Consider the following 7,016-nt stretch of genomic DNA (forward strand, 5'->3'; position numbering starts at 1 on the left):
TTTTTTAAACATCTCCATAGATCACTAAGCCTGTACTCTGCCTCTGCCAGGGGATAGCTGGTAAGGGGACAAGAAACCACCACGAAAGGTCCCTCAGTTGTACCTTTGTGAACATCCCAGTTAAATCTTTTCAAACATCCTAATCTTTTCATTGGCAAAGGTCCACTTTAAGGCACAGAGATGAGGTTCATATCATAGCCCCCAAGGACTTTCCACTGACCTGCGTTTGATTGAGGAAACATGGGCTGATATGAAAAATGAAAAATTTCTCATTTAGTTTAGCAAATAAAGGAAAATGTATAGTAAGATTAGATATCATTCAAAATGACAAATTCTGTTCAAATCTTATGAATTAGTTCACATTCTTGATTTAGAAGATCTACAAACTTCACAAGGCTACTGTCAACATAAAGACAGCCTTCGGTCTGCTATGGAAGTAGTGAGCAAAAATACTTTATTCTTTAAATATTGACTATATGCCGTCTTCAAAGATAGATGCCACAGTTTCTCCCCACACAGGAAGTACCAAGGCAAAATTTGGGACTGTGCGGTGAGACAAGCGCAGACTGCAAAGTACAGAGACTACAGGACACCTGGATATTTATAGGGAGCATGCTGAGTTCAGATGGAACCAAACCGTTTCCCAAGAGAAAGGTCTAAGAATATTTGCAGACCCTGTGAATAGGTAAAAGTCAAGCTGCAGGCAATTTGCCTAGCTTACATCTGCTAGAATAGAGCAGTAATTTGTTAAACAACGTGCTTTGTTGAAATATTCAAATATCAAATTACCATATTATCCAGTGGGCTGGCTTTAACTGCTACTAAGAATGCCACCTTCGTGGTCGTTTTGGTGTATGTATCCTGTTCTAGTTTGCCCAATTTTACATGTTCCAAACTAAAAGCAAAAGGCAAATCAATATGTAAAAACAATAGATACTTAGAGGGAGTGAAATAAAAATCCAGTAAGTGATCAAGGTTTCCTTGCAGTCAGTGAGGATGTGGTCATTTCAGAGCACACTATCATCTTACTGTGTGTTATACCTTAGAAGACGAGCAAACAGGTGATAAAGAGGAGACAGAAATACTGGACACTTATGTCTGCTTCCAGTGGAAAGCTGCAGATAGCTCTTGACCAGTGCTACATGCGGCCTGAAAGGATAGATTGTTGTTGACCTGAACAGTTAAATGTCTTTTAAAACACAATATAATCAGTTACTAAGAATTAAACGGTATGTTATTTGATTGAAACAAGCACAGAAACATATAGTAACATGAAAGTAGCAAGAGTAAAGGTCAGAGTGAATAATACATTTAAATTAAATCTTCAAAGTTCTGATGCATGCAAATAAAATGCTACAAATGTTTTATTAAAAGACATGACTAAAAAAGGAAAATGATTATATGTCATATCTAAGTTACATTGAATGTGACATTTGAGACAAAGGACACAATTTTGGAAAGTCTTAATTTGTTAATGTCTTTATCATATAGAAAGAATTAATATATTAATGCCTTAGTATGTAAAATTTAGTATTGAAAAGATGCATGATAATATCAGCATTATGCATAAAATCCACTGAGTGAAGAGAGAGTAGAAGACACTAACTACATAATTGCATCCTTGCCACATGAATGAATCATTAGGCAAATTGTTACATAAACAAAACAAAATACGGGCACATATTTTAGGTGGTTTGTAGCACTAGATAATCTAATTAATCCAATCACTGAAAGCAATTGAATGTTCCTGGTTATGTGCAGCAAAACATATTTTTAAATTAATCAATGGCAGTGGTTCAAGTAAAGTAAAACAAAGGAAAATCTTTGAACTTGACAGGAATGGCACTCCTCTGTGGAGCAAAGAAACTCAAGAAGTCAAGTATTTCAGTAGGTTTAAAGAAACGAAATTTCGTTGCTATCATTAGACTTTAAAAAAAATGCATACATGCAAATATATAGTGACATAAAAAACATAACAAGAGTGAAGGACAGGCAAAAAAAACATATTTAAATAAGACCTGCAATAAATGTCCAACATTGGAAATATATGTGATATCCTGTTGTTGCTCTTTGTCATGAAGATCCTGCTGTTTTGGATCTGCTCGTTTGTCTCCTTCATACGCTCCAATAGTTCATAGATTCGTTGGAGGTTGGAGTGGGTAATCTCATAGCCTCGATTCTGGGCCTGGGTGGTAGCTGTGTTGGTGAGTTCATAGCTTTCCCTCCTGGTCACCACCCACATGAACTCTCCAGTACTGCCTAGGCTTGCTCACTCAATGCAGCTTACAGAAAGAAAGAGAGCCAGTCCTGCTCCAGGGTCCTCTAGTCTGGGACTCCCTCACTAATATCTCCAGGGTCAGCTCTACTGTTTTGCCCAGGCAAGGTGCAAATTGCTCTCCTAATTGCTGTAGCGGGCATAAGAGGGGTAGGGTTGGAGGTGGGGGTCAGCTTTCCTGTGTGCTGTAACTGGTGTAGGGCAGGGCAAGTATCCCTAGTACAGCAGAAACCAGATGCCTTGAGTCAGACCAGTGACCTGTGGCTGTGAATAAGAGCACGAGTTTCACAAAAGGGTGAAAACTCTGTCTCAGTGGGCCACAAAAAGAATTGTCTTTTGTGTTTTTGTTTATATTTTTGTTTAGATTGGTTGGTTTGGTTTTGGGTTTTTCTTTTAAATTTGGATTTGATTTTGAGGAGAGGTTGCAAGGGTTGAGGGCAGATGGGAAGAGGGGGTGCAATAAGTAGTGTCAGAATGCATGACATGAAGTCCACAAATAGTTAATAAAAGTTAATAAAAGAGAGAAATGTATCTGAGAGCATAATCTTAAGAAGAAGTATGTCTGTAATCCCAGTGTTTGAGAGGAACAGGAAAGATCTCAAATACAAGACCACCTTGGGCTATGTGAAAAATGGTATAAAGAAAATAATTATATAAAATTCGAGGAAAGCCATAAAATTGGTTAAAGAATAAGAAAATACAGAAAGTCAACTGTTTATTAAATTATCTGAATAAACTACTCAGGAATAAGAAGGAATGAGTTAATTTACATGCAGCAGATTTTAAACAATTGTGATGGGTGAAAGTACCTGGCTGAAAATTATCTACAGCAGCTCCGCATTCACACCTGACTAAGACAGAGCACAGAACTGTGTCTGTACTGGGTGGTGGCTCTGCATTCACACCTGCTCCTAGACACAGCACAAGTCTGTGTCTCCACTAGGAAATGGCTCCTGGGAAGAGGCAGGGCTGGTAGGACGTGCCTCTGAGGAAGGATGACAGGGTACTTAAGTGGATTTGGGAAATGATGTGTATGTTCATTATACTGATGATACTGAGTTTCAAGGGTGAACATCTGTAAAATTTGTCAAATTATGTAATTTATGTAGAATGTATTTTATATCAATTATACAAAACATGAGTCATAATTAAATTGTATTTAACATAGAAAAATAAAACGCTGCAAACCCTAGTAATAATCAGTATATTTATCCATTTGTAGAATCTACTTTCCCTTTACATTACTTACATGATTTATGCCTTGATTTCCTACCCTTCAAACCTCCCAAGTACTTTCCCTTGCTTGCTCTCAAATTAGAAGCCTCTTTTTCATATATATATGTGTGTGTGTGTGTGTGTGTGTGTGTGTGTGGTGTGTGTGTGTGTATGCGTGCACGTGTGTGTGTGTGTGTGTGTGTGTGTAGAGAGAGAGAGAGAGATAGAGAAAGTAGGTTGTATTTCAAAATTTCTCTCTCTGTGTGTGTTTCTAAGTACAACTTGCTCAGTCTATGTAATATTACTTGTATGTACAAGTTTTCAGGACTAATAATTTTGTATTGGATATCAGTTGGTATGTGGCCCTCTCTCAGTATTCCTTAGTCGCCTGTAATCCTTTGTCTAGGGCTGAAACCTCACCCTTTTTCCCTTTTCCATGTTAGTGTGTCTATTGGCCACCTTTGTTTAGATTACGTTAGGCAGCCATGTAGGTGAGACCTCCTGACATTCATAGCGGACTCAGGCTCACAAGGAACTTGCCATTCGTTTTTCTTTTGCAATCTTCCAACTCCATTTCCACAGCAATCCCTAGCTTCAGGTGCAGGAGTTATGTTGTGTCGATTGGGATTGGGCTCCAAAACTGTACAATTTGGTCAGCTGTGGTTGTCTGTAATGCCCTCTGTTTGTTGCAAAGGAAAGTTTCTTTGGTGAGGAGTGAAGTCTACACTTGTCTGTGGGTAAAAGAATAAATATTTAGAATGCAATTATAGATGTTACTAATTTAGTAACAATTTAATAATTGTTGCTGTACTATGTCAATAAATGCTGGTTTAGCAAAATGGCAAGATCTAGGACTTCACCAGCCCTGGGTAACTGGCTAATTTGATAGTACCAGGACATTGTTTTCCTCTTCTATTTTCCTTTCATATAAAGTAGATTCTATTATCATGTATTTTCCTAGTTATAGTTTCCCTCATCTACTCCTCCCAGCATCTCTCCACTTCCCCTCCACTCTAGATCCAACCCCTTTCTGTCTTTCATTATAAATTAATAGACTTCTAAGAGATAGCAACCAAACATGGCAAAATAAAGTAAAATAAGATAAAGAAAAATCCATTAAAACAAAGTTGGACATGGCAACCTAACAGGAGGGAAAGAGTCCCTAGGGCAGGCACAAGAACTGGAGATCCCCTCATTCTCTCACTCAGGAGTCCCATAAAAATGCTAAGCTAAAAGCTGCAATGCACAGACCGAGGATGAGTCCTGATCCATGCAGCTTATGCTTGCTGCATCAGTGAGTTCATGTGCGCTTTGCTTAATTAACTCAGAGGGCCTTGTTCAACCATGTTCATTGCTGCTCTATTCATAATAGTCAAAAACTGGAAAAAGCTAGATGCCCCTCAACAGAAGAATGGATAAGGAAAATAAAGTACATTTATGCAATGGAGTATTACTCAACTGTTAATAAAATGTCATGATGAAATTTGCAGGCAAATGGGTGGAACTAGAAAAAAAACCAGCCTGAGTGAGGTAACTAAGAACCAAAAGAGAAATACGCTATGTGTTCACTTATAAGTGGATATTAGCTGTTAAATAAATGATAACCAAGCTAGAATTAGGAGACTAGGAGAGGTTATGTAGAAGAAAATTTGGGGTGGGGAGCACATGGATCTCCCTGAGAAGAGGAAATGGAGTAGATTTTATTGATAGGTTTGGAACAGGTAGGGACAGGATTAGAAGGATCAGGTGAGGAGGGGGAAGAGGGACAGGATAGAGGGAGAAAATGTAGGAGAGACAGCTGTAATTGAGGGGCATTTGAGGAAACATAGTACAATGGAAACCTACCACAGTGGAAATTATCTAAAATATATAATGATTCTAATGAGATCTAAAAATGGGAAATATTGTGTCTCAGTTGGCCTTCTCTTGTCACCAAATAAAGCTTTTATTAGTAGGACTGGGTTTAAAAGTGTTGGCCAAAGGGGAAATCCCCAAACAACCCAGACTGTTGATAAGACAATGGATTGCACTTTGCAAATGATAATGGGACCCATTACTGTGGACAGTACCCACATAACTCACTGAACATGAAGAATTTGAGGTGGTTCCTACATGGAGCCTTTACCCCTATATTCTTGGGTCTTTGGTTCAAGAAGTTACTTTTCAATCTACCAAAGGAGAAACATAAATACCAATCCAGCCACAAAACATTTAACCATCTGTACTGCCTGCAAAATATACAATGATAATGCAGAACTTGTACAAGCTGCCAACTGATATTTGATTTGACTTAAGACCCACAGCATGATAAAAAACACAAACCCAATACTGTTAGGCTAACCAAGAACCAGGAATAGATAACCCAGGGACATAGAATAAATCCAAAGTTACTGTTGTACAAATAACACAAAAAGTATTAAGAAAATGACTCCTATTGACATTCTGCTTTTCTCATAGATCAGCACCTTACTTGGTCATCATCAGAGAAGCTTCTTTCAGCAGCAGATAGGAACAAATGTAGAGACTTAATGCCAGATATTACATGGAAAGAGAGTCTAAGTGGAATGTCTCTAACAAATCTCTCCCCTCAGGGTTCAGGGTATCCAGAAGAAGAGAAGGCAGAAAGAATACAAGATCCAGAGGGGATGGGGACAAGTTCCCTCTTGTTGAGCAGAGCTTGTTTAATTAGAGAGCTGTTGGTTACTGCCAAGATATGCATGCCACTATCTGACTCAGGGTTGCCAAGTTGGGCAGGTCATCATCATGGTTCATAGGCAACATAGCTGCTAGAACTATTGCTTGCTTCCTTCCCATAGAACCTTACTTAATATCTTCTAGTACCAGGCATGGTTGCCCTTAGGGAGGAGGCTTTCAAGTCAGTTTCAGCCCAGGGTCCTCTGAGCCCTATGTCTGAAGTGCATGGTGGCTTCAGCAATAACTATTTGCCTTCAACCTCTGGTTCACAAACAACAACAATAGCAGGACACAAATGGGGTACCCTTGAAGAACTGTGTATGGCATAATACAACCTAAAATTGAAATATGAGTATTAGCAGAAATTACTAGAATTACTAGTACCATACAATCGAAAGGAGACAAAGTAGATGAAAAATATTTCTAAAAGGACATGTATAATCATTTATCAGGAACAGTATTGTCTATAGCCAATAAACTAGATTTCAATAAATTAGAATGTGTTATAGATATCAAAAGAAAAGTTTCCATTAATCACATTAATTTTTCTCATGTGATAGTTGGCAATTTGTTTGATCCAAGATAAGTGTCGATCAATGGTGATGACAATGTTCGTGAGCTAATGCACCATCTAACATCTAACAATAAACAGTCAGCAAAACAAAGAAGTGCCTAAATCCAAAAAGAAGGACCCCAGTTTAAGTTCCCCTGGTAGGAACATTAACACGGCCGTGTATAAAAAATGCTATGAATGGATGCCTTCACAGTTGCTTCATCTGTGGCAGGTACCACAGCAGGTACAGGGTTCATTAAAACAACACGGCTGAAAGGA

This window comes from Chionomys nivalis, chromosome 5 (genome assembly GCF_950005125.1).
Source record: "Chionomys nivalis chromosome 5, mChiNiv1.1, whole genome shotgun sequence".
NCBI classification, from domain to species: Eukaryota; Metazoa; Chordata; class Mammalia; order Rodentia; family Cricetidae; genus Chionomys; species Chionomys nivalis.